We start from the raw sequence: 10,000 nt of genomic DNA, 5'->3' as shown, positions 1-10,000 counted from the left end.
TTTTGCAGACCTGATAATATTGTGAGCTATAGGTGGTCACAAATGTGGGTTTATTCCTGGGAGGCTTGTGTTTAGACTTTTCCTTAAGTAGGGTAGACCTGTCTTGATGTAAAACATCATTATAGGCTCTGAATATGGTCTTTTTGTTGTATCCTCTCTCTAGGAATTTTTTAGTGAGTAAATGACTCTCGTGCAGGAAACTGTCATGCTCGGAGCAATTACGCCGTAATCTTAAAAACTGGCCCTTTGCAATCCCATAGCTTGTATGCTTGGGGTGGCAACTCCTAGCGTGAAGGAAAGTGTTGGATGTAATAGGCTTGACATATAGTGAGGTACTCACTTTATTCTCTGGGGGTTTTCCTATCAAGTTGACATCTAAGTATGGGACCTGGACTTTATCAAAGCTGTGGGTAAAACTTAGACCCACCGTATTGTTATTGATATACTCACAGAAGTTTGCTATGTCCTCATGTGTACCAGACCACACAATTAGAAGGTCATCAATATAGCGTTTATAGCTAGTGATTGATGATAGGAAAGGATTCTGATCAGAGTATAGGTGCGTCAACTCCCACCAGCCCATGAAGATATTGGCATAGGCTGGTGCGAATTTCGCACCCTTAGCTGTCCATCTCTGTTGGAGAAAAAAGCTCCCTGAGAACTCAAAATAGTTATGCGTTAGCAAAAAGTCTAACACTCTCACTATATATGCCTTGAGGTCAGTGTTGTAATTGCTGAAGTTATCCAGCATGTATCTTGTGGCTGCTATCCCTTTATCATGTGGAATGGCCGAATAAAGACCAACCACATCAACCATTAGCCAGCCCATTTCGTCGTTCCAGGTATGGTCTTGCATCAGTCTCAAGAGATGTTTAGTGTCTCTTAAGTATGATGGCAATCCATATACAAGGGGTTGTAGTAAGGACTCCAGCCAATTGGATAGGTTTTCAAAAAGGGATCCTATTCCCGAAACTATCGGGCGCCCTTTCACCTCCTCCAAAGATTTATGAACTTTGGGGAGGTGATGAAATATCGGTACTACAGGATGTTGAACATTTAGATAATCGAATGTTTCATCATCAATGAGTCCCTGATGTTTGCCATCATCAAGCAGGTCCAACAGGAGGGCCCCAAAGCATTGTGTTGGATCCCCGGGCAATCTTGTATATACTTCTTTGTCAAGTAGTTGCCTTTCTGCTTCCTTAATGTAGTAGGATTTATCCAAAACCACTATGGATCCCCCCTTATCGGACTGCTTGATGATTATGTTGTCTCTGTCTTGTAGTTGTTTAAGGGCCTTTCTTTGTTGTGTGGCTAAATTATCATGTTCCCTGCTCTGAGATTGTGATGTTTCTTTCTCCAGCTTCAGGAGATCCTCTTCCATCCATTTTTGGAAGCTCTCTAATACTTGACCCCTACACTGCGTGGGGTAAAAAATAGATTTTGGCTTGTAGCCAGTATGGCTATCTATTACTGCTTCATCTGATGTATTTTCAGATTCCAACAGATGTAAATTGAGGAAATCCCTCGCTTCTGCTGGGTTAAGATAGTCGTGCCTAGCACTTGTGTCAGATATGTGGAACTCTTTCTCTGTAGCGGGATGAAGTTGGTAAAACTTTTTAAGAGTGAGGCCACGTATAAATTTATTTATGTCTATCAGAGTGTCGAAGACATTAAATTTCGGTGTGGGAACAAAGTTAAGGCCCAGACTCAAGACATCTAACTCCAAATTAGTTAAGGGGACACTAGATAGATTTATAATGTTGGATCCTTGTATTTGTTGGGCTGTTTGCCTCTCCTCAATTGATACTGGTCTCGCTGTGACCCCCGTCTTGTGGACCCTCTTCCTCCTCCTCCTTCTCCTAGTCCCTGAGCCAACTGAAAAACCTGTTGGCTCGTGGTCTCATCCACTGCCTGTACTGACTGAGCTTTCTTGTATTTATTGCCCCTAGGTGGCTTGGGGGCATCTATTTTTTTTAGGATAGCTCTATTAGGTTCTAAATTGTCAGTGATCTGGATATTGGATGCTGTAAGGCTAGATGGGATAGGCTGTGAAGGATGGAGGGGCGGCTGTGTTGTATTGTTTCCAGGCAATGCTTCCTCCTCATCAGAGGATTGCCCACTGGACATAAATGCCACAAAGTCCTGAAGGTCATCATCTTCGTTAGACTCTGGGTCCGTGTCCGAAAATGACACCTTTTTGTCCATCTTCTTTCCTTCTTTGAGTTGTTTGGACTTGTTATAATTTGCTGGTTTCTTTTTTCTTGAGTTCCTCTTAGGGTTCCAGTTATATACCCTGTTAGTTTTGTAATCATCTAAGTCTCTGGAATATTTTTTATATTTGAAGATATCCAGTTCTTTCTTGGTCTTGTCTACAGTAACTTGTAGAATGCTATCAAGCTTGGGATAATCTTTATGTTCCATGAAAGTATTGAGATCTTTCTGTACACTTACAATATTATCTCTGGCCTCTGTTAACTTGACTTCTTTATGTTGAATGATAAGAGCCATTAGCCTCAAAGAGCATTCTGTCAGTATATTGTTCCATTCTGTGATGAACTTTTCATCTGTAGTAATAAATGCAGGCAGTTTTTTGATTCGTAGACCTCTAGGAATCATGCCAAGAGATGTATATTTTTCTAGAGTCCGTTTGTCCCAACACAATTTATACTCCCTGACAAGAGCATTTTCCATAGCCATAAAGACATCGGTGATGTCTAGCAAATTCAATTTATTTTCAAATGTATCTTCCGAACTTGGTCTATTCCCCACCAGGGTAGCCACTGTGAGCATGGAATAAAAACGATGGGCCATGTTACTATAGCTGTATACAAGCACTATACTGTGCAGGGCTATATATATTTAGCCAGCTTGTAAATAATATATGAACAAGTGTTGTACATTCTTTTAGGTGAGCAGTTAAGGTACTAGATGAGGGAGAAATCGCTTGTGTGGTGATTGGCTGAGAGTCTGAGAAGAGTGATTAATGATAATATAAACAATAGCAAGGGGGGTATCAGGCTCAATCAGAATGACACTTCACAATAAGGGGATCAGAAATTGTTCAATTCAAAACCTCACTATTTCAAATCCTGACTTTTTCAGACGGCATTATTGGTAAGTTGAATAGGAGAAAAAGTCACCTTCTTGCAGACAATAACAACAAACAGGGGTAGCTTCAATGTAGCAGTCCTAATACTATGGTAAGTATTGTTAATCTTTATCACGGATAACAAGAATTATCGGAGGTCATCTCCTCTTACCCTCTGTGGTGCTGCTTGTACGGCTATCCTCTTGTGCTTGTTTGCTCTGGAACCGCAAGCTGATCTGTAGCGGTCGCTGTGCTGCGCTCTGTCTCCACCATCCGTGTCTGATGACGTCATTATCTTGCCCGTAGTCTCAACTACTCTATGGCAAGTGTGAATAGTCAAAATTAAAGTGAATGCCAGGATTGATGTCGAAGATGTGGTCGTTGAACCCTCCTTAGTAGAATGCCTTACTGCTCTTGGAGAACTAGTCGAGTGTTTGTCCATGAAGCGGTCTCCACCGCCTGGAAAGAATGCAGGAAACAAACGAATGTCCGGACAAGATGCTCAAAACAGGTTCTTTATTGTGAAGTAATAGCGCATAAAAACAGCAGCTCTGCAAATACCGTATAAAGTATTAACTTGCAGGCAATAGAAGTAACATGGCCAAGTAAATGTGGGCTGTTAGGAGCACAGAAGGTGGGCTATGTCTGACGCGTTTCAGCTCCTATGGAGCCTTACTCATAGACTGCATAATGCCCACTTCTAGTATGCAACTTTAAAAAGGCTGACCTAACTTGTTATTGGTTGTGATGGAGCCCAATTCAGGCAACAGGTGTGTACACACTTTGGGGAGGGACTGGGAGTTGCGAGCTTGATTAGAGTGCAAGCTGTTAAATGTAACATATAGCACTCACACACACTCATGGCAATGTTTGCTCATAAAGAGTTAAAAACATAGAGAGAATGAGTTAAAATGGGGAGAGAGTAAGCGCTAAAAAGCTTAAAAGGCTAGTAAAAGGTACATTTTAATACATATAAAAATTTACAAATGGCAATCAGACGCATGGATCCATGTCTGACTTAACAAAAAAATATATAATAAACAAATCTAAAAATATCTAAAAATATCAAATGGAGTATAGCATGTGACGCTGACTTAGTGAGCCAGTGATAAGGAGCTCACCAGTATGCCAACGCGTTTCGGCCTAGACTAGGCCTTTCTCAAGACTATATCATATATATAGTCTTGAGAAAGGCCTAGTCTAGTCCGAAACGCGTTGGCATACTGGTGAGCTTGGTTTTAATTACCTATATTATATATCATATACAGTGTTGCACTATTTGTTTCTCTTTTGTTCCCTTTTAGGTATTTTATCGATGTATTTGTTTGTTATGGATCTTACCAAGGATTTTTAACATCTGAATTAAGGATTTGTTTTCACTAGATCTTTAGTGCTTTTTAATATTATCACTGATTTTCTATTTTTGTCTTTTGATATTTTTGTCTTTTGATTTTTGTCTTTTGATTTTTGACCTTTGTTTATCATTTGAATTCAAGTTTTCCACGTGGATTTTTTCACAAGTTATTTTTATTTTTATACACCTTACGGATTTACAATTTTTTAATTTAGCAGCTGAACCACAATAATTTGACCCACTCAACGTTTACATTCTACTATTATTGACTTCACATTATATTTCTACACGTCACTTTGGAGGAAACACTACTGGATTCACTTACATATAACCGGTTGAACATTTGAACATTTTTTATGTACGCCAATTTTTGTGAACACTATTTTTTGTGAATGCTATTTTTTTTTGTTGAAAGCTATTGTGTGCACTCAATCACTCACTTAGGTTGTTTATATTATTAAATGCACATGTCCTTCTAACTCCTTATCACTGGCTCACTAAGTCAGCGTCACATGCTATACTCCATTGGATATTTTTAGATATTTTTAGATTTGTTTATTATATATATATATATATATATATTTTGTTAAGTCAGACATGGATCCATGCGTCTGATTGCCATTTGTAAATTTTTATATGTATTAAAATGTACCTTTTACTAGCCTTTTAAGCTTTTTAGCGCTTACTCTCTCCCCATTTTAACTTTTGTAAGTTGGACCGTAGAAAAGGATGCTCCTAGCGCTCACCAAAGGAGCAGCAGCACCGTAGACACTATAACTACTGTGTAGCCACCATACGTAATGCAGACTCTACGAACCACCGCTGCTGGGCTGGTATCTCGCCGTCTGCTCTGCGCCCTGGACCTATGACCAGGCTCCAGTAGGTGAACCTCTTCCTTCTTTAGCAATCCCTGTAGTGATTATAGATGTCCCCTACATCAATATATATATATATATATATATATATATATATATATACACACACACACATATATATATATATATATATATATATATATATATACACACATACACACACACACACACACACATATACATATATATATGCGCACACACACACACATATATATATATATATATATATATATATATACACACACACACATATATATATACACACACACACACACACACACATATATATATATATATATATACACACACACACACACACACACACATATATTGTCAGGAATCTAGCTCACAGTTCAATGTCCCTTTAACGTCTGCAATAACCTTTCCCTCTGCCTATTTAAGGCTCCTCCTTGCTAAGCTCATTGCTTAGTATTGCAGTTCTGAAGTTGTTCAATTCTGTGAGCCTTTGCCTGGAAACTACATACAAGGATTTCTACTTGGTCCTGTTTATAACTACCAGCGTCTGGATTTAATATCCTTTTATCCTACATGATAACCGTTTGTACCTTAACCTGTAATCTCTGCTCAACCGTTATTACTTTGTCTAGGTCATACGATTTTGTTGCTCTGTTCACTGCATATCTCTTTAAGCTTCCCGCTCTCCATACCTGCTTCCTCCTCTGCTCTACACTGGAACGCGGTGACGTCATCGCCAGCTGCGACTCACTCTGCATCTCGCCGGAGGCCTGAAGCCTACTAGCTCTCCGGAGTTTCCTTTTGCCTCCTACGTTCCCATTCAGTACACAATGTCTAGGAGTTCGTGAGTAATTATTAGATCATTTCTTCAATCTATTTTCCTGCCTTCTTTTTTGCCGCATTGAGACTTTATTTCTACTTAATCAGCTTATAGAGTTTTATTTTTGTTTTGCTCTGTATTTATATTACCACAGTGATTCTCTGAGTATGTCTTGGTTTATATTACTGCTACTATACACTCAGTTATGAATCTCTGTATCTCAGGACAGATTAACATCTACCCCTGCTGCTATTATTTTTCCATCACAGTGTCAACCCTGATACATGTGGCAGCCATAGGGTGTATGTGTAATCCCTACCTGTATATTAAACATTGCATAGTGATTGCTAGTTTATCATTGTTGCCAAGGTTTATTCATATGTTATCCAAACTTATCACACATGCAAAACAAACTATTGCCTGCAGTCATTCTCCCAGCAGTTGTGGTCCTTAATTTTTTATCTATTATCAAAATATAAGGGAAACTTGTTTTCAGCAAACCCTGACTTAATACTAAGCCTCTCCTCATGGATCCAGCTGGGATGAATACCCATTTGCAGAACCTCACACAGAGGGTTGATCTGCTCACTGAAGCTTTAAACACCCTGAAAGTTGAAAATGACACCATGAAGGCGTACATTAGAGATGTTGTGGATAAGAGGGTCCCCATACTAGAGCCCCAGGTTAGCACCCCAGAGAAATTCAGTGGTGATAGGTCTCAATACAGAGATTTCAAGAATGCCTGTCTTCTCCTATTTTCTTTAAAACCCCATACATATCCAAATGACAGAGCTAGAGTTCTCACAGTTATCTCCTATTTAAGAGGTGAACCCCGTACCTGGGCTAACTCTTACTTTGAAAACAACGATGAGATACTAAACTCTCTGGACAATTTTTTTCTTGGCATGGGAAACCTGTATGAGGATCCTTACAAGCAAATTACAGCAGAGAATGCAATGAGAAACCTTAAACAAAGGAAAAGATTAGTCGAAGATTATATCACTGAGTTTAAAAAATGGGCTAAGGACACACAGTGGAATAATCTGTCACTGAGAAACCAGTTTCGGTTGGGCCTCTCAGAAGGTATAAAGGATGAGCTTTCCCGTTCTGAGTTACCCCAAACCCTTGAGGAATTGATGACATTAAGCATCACCATTGATAGGCGTCTTAGGGAGAGACAACAGGAGCGCTCCTATCATGAAAATTACCCTAAAAAACTTTACACACTCCTGAACCTATGGACATAGGTTTCACTAAAGGCCCACTCACAACAGAGGAAAAGAATAGAAGAAGATCAAATAACTTATGTCTCTATTGTGCTTCTGAGTCACATACTGTTAGAGATTGCCCTTCCTTGCAGAAACAAAATAAGGGTAAGACTTATATTCAGCCTTTTTGTTGTACCACCCAACATTCACCCACTCCTTATTTACAACTCTCTATTCTCTTACAGTGGGAGTCTCACCGGGTCATGGGTTCCGCGATCATTGATTCTGGAGCTACAGCATCATACATTGATAGTGTGTTTACCCATACAAATAAAATACCTATAGTCAAAAAAAAGTCTCCTGTGTTATTACGGGGAATTGATGGTAATCCTATTCCAGATGGTCCAGTAGAGTATCAGACCATTCCCTTACTTATTTCTTCCACTGACCATCATAGGGAGTACATCACATTTGATATTATCCCTTCCCCTATCTCACCTATCGTACTGGGGATAAATTGGCTTCACACACATAACCCCAATATAGATTGGTCTAATTTAACTCTTTCCTTTAATTCAAAGTATTGTCTTACTACTTGTTTTCCAGCTACTGCTTTACATACAACTGAACTTCCTCCCGTTGTCAAGATTCCTGAGGTTTACCAGGACTTTGCTGATGTTTTTAGTAAAGCAGAATCTGAAAACTTACCGCCCCATAGGAAGTATGATTGCCCTATAGAGATCATACCTGGTTCAGAAATCCCTACAGGGCATATATACCCACTTTCCAACCCAGAGTTATCACACCTGAAGTCTTACTTAGAGGAAAATCTGAAAAAAGGTTTCATCCGACCATCTACCTCACCTGCTAGTGCAGGGATTTTCTTCGTAAAGAATAAAGACGGTTCACTTAGACCCATTGTCGATTATCGACAATTAAACAAGATAACGATTAAAAACCGTTACCCATTACCTCTTATTCCTGAGCTCATAGAGAGGTTGGAGGGTGCACAGTTTTTCACCAAACTGGATTTAAGGGGTGCCTATAACCTCATTTGAATTAAATCTGGCGATGAGTGGCTTACGGCATTTCGAACCCTTTATGGGTTGTTCGAATATGTCGTAATGCCTTTTGGGTTATGTAATGCCCCCGCGACGTTTCAGCACCTCATAAATGACATTTTTAGAGATATACTCGATATTTTCGTTGTCATTTATCTTGACGATATATTGATATACTCCAAAACATACCAACAACACATCTCTCACGTTAGACAAGTACTATCTAGACTCAGGGGTAACCACTTATATGCTAAAGCAGAAAAATGTCTCTTTAACACACAGTCTATCATTTTTTTGGGGTATGAAATTTCTCCCACGGGTATTTCAATGGAAAACAAAAAGGTTGAAGCAGTCTTGAATTGGCCTACACCCAAAAATGTTAGACAAGTTCAATCATTTTTGGGGTTTGCAAATTTTTACCGCAAATTTATAAAAAAACTTTTCTAAGATAGCAATACCTCTCACTTCCCTCACTAAAGGTCATACTCCTTTTAAGTGGACGCAACAAGCTCAGTATGCTTTTGATTTATTCAAACAAATGTTTACCTCTGCACCCATACTCCGTTTCCCAGACTCCAAGTTACAGTTCATTTTGGAGGTTGATGCATCCAATCATGCAATTGGTGCAGTCCTGTCACAAAGAGAGAGTTTGACAAAACTACTTCATCCTGTGGCATTTTACTCGAGGACTTTAAATTCAGCAGAACAAAATTATCCTATCAGTGACAAAGAATTGTTAGCCATCAAACTTTCTTTGGAGCATTGGCGTCACCTCCTCGAGGGCACTACATTACCAACTCTCATATACACGGATCATAGAAACCTCCAGTACTTAAAATCCACTCGTACTTTATCAGCCAGACAGGTTCGGTGGAATCTTTTTTTCTCCCGTTTTAATTTTTTGATCACATACCGACCAGCTGGTAAGAACCAAAAGGCGGACGCTCTTTCAAGACTTAGCAGTCATTCTTCTTGTCCACCGACAGTTAGTTCTCTCTTACCAGATGATAATTTCATATCTTTTGTAACAGATTCCACTGCTGTTTTAAAAAGAGAACAAATGAAGGATCTGACAAAACCCACAGAACTCTTACAAGTAAATGCACAGGGACTCTTTTCTCGTGACACAAAATTATATGTCCCACCTACACTCAGATCTCCTTTTCTACGATCTGTTCATGACTCTCTTTTCGCTGGTCATCCAGGTCTCCGTAAGACCCAAGAGTTAGCGAAACGGAACCATTGGTGGCCAACCATTACATCTGACGTTAAGAATTATGTTTTCTCTTGTCCTACCTGCACTATTTCCAAAAAGGGCAAACAACCACCCTACGGTCTTCTGCTACCCTTACCAACACCAAAGAAGCCCTGGTCGGAGATCGCCCTAGACTTCATAGTTGATCTACCTCTCTAATCCAAGAATAATACCATCTTAGTAGTTGTCGACCTTTTCACGAAGATGTGTCACTTCATTGCCTACCCCAAACTCCCTACTGCATTGGAGACCGTACAGTTACTCATTAATCATGTCATTAAACTACACGGTCTACCCATGTCCATACTCAGTGACAGAGGGACGCAGTTCTCTAGTAAACTTTGGTCCCAATTCTGCAAA

Source organism: Bombina bombina, chromosome 1 (assembly GCF_027579735.1).
Source record: "Bombina bombina isolate aBomBom1 chromosome 1, aBomBom1.pri, whole genome shotgun sequence".
NCBI classification, from domain to species: domain Eukaryota; kingdom Metazoa; phylum Chordata; class Amphibia; order Anura; family Bombinatoridae; genus Bombina; species Bombina bombina.
This window is presented reverse-complemented; position numbering follows the sequence as displayed.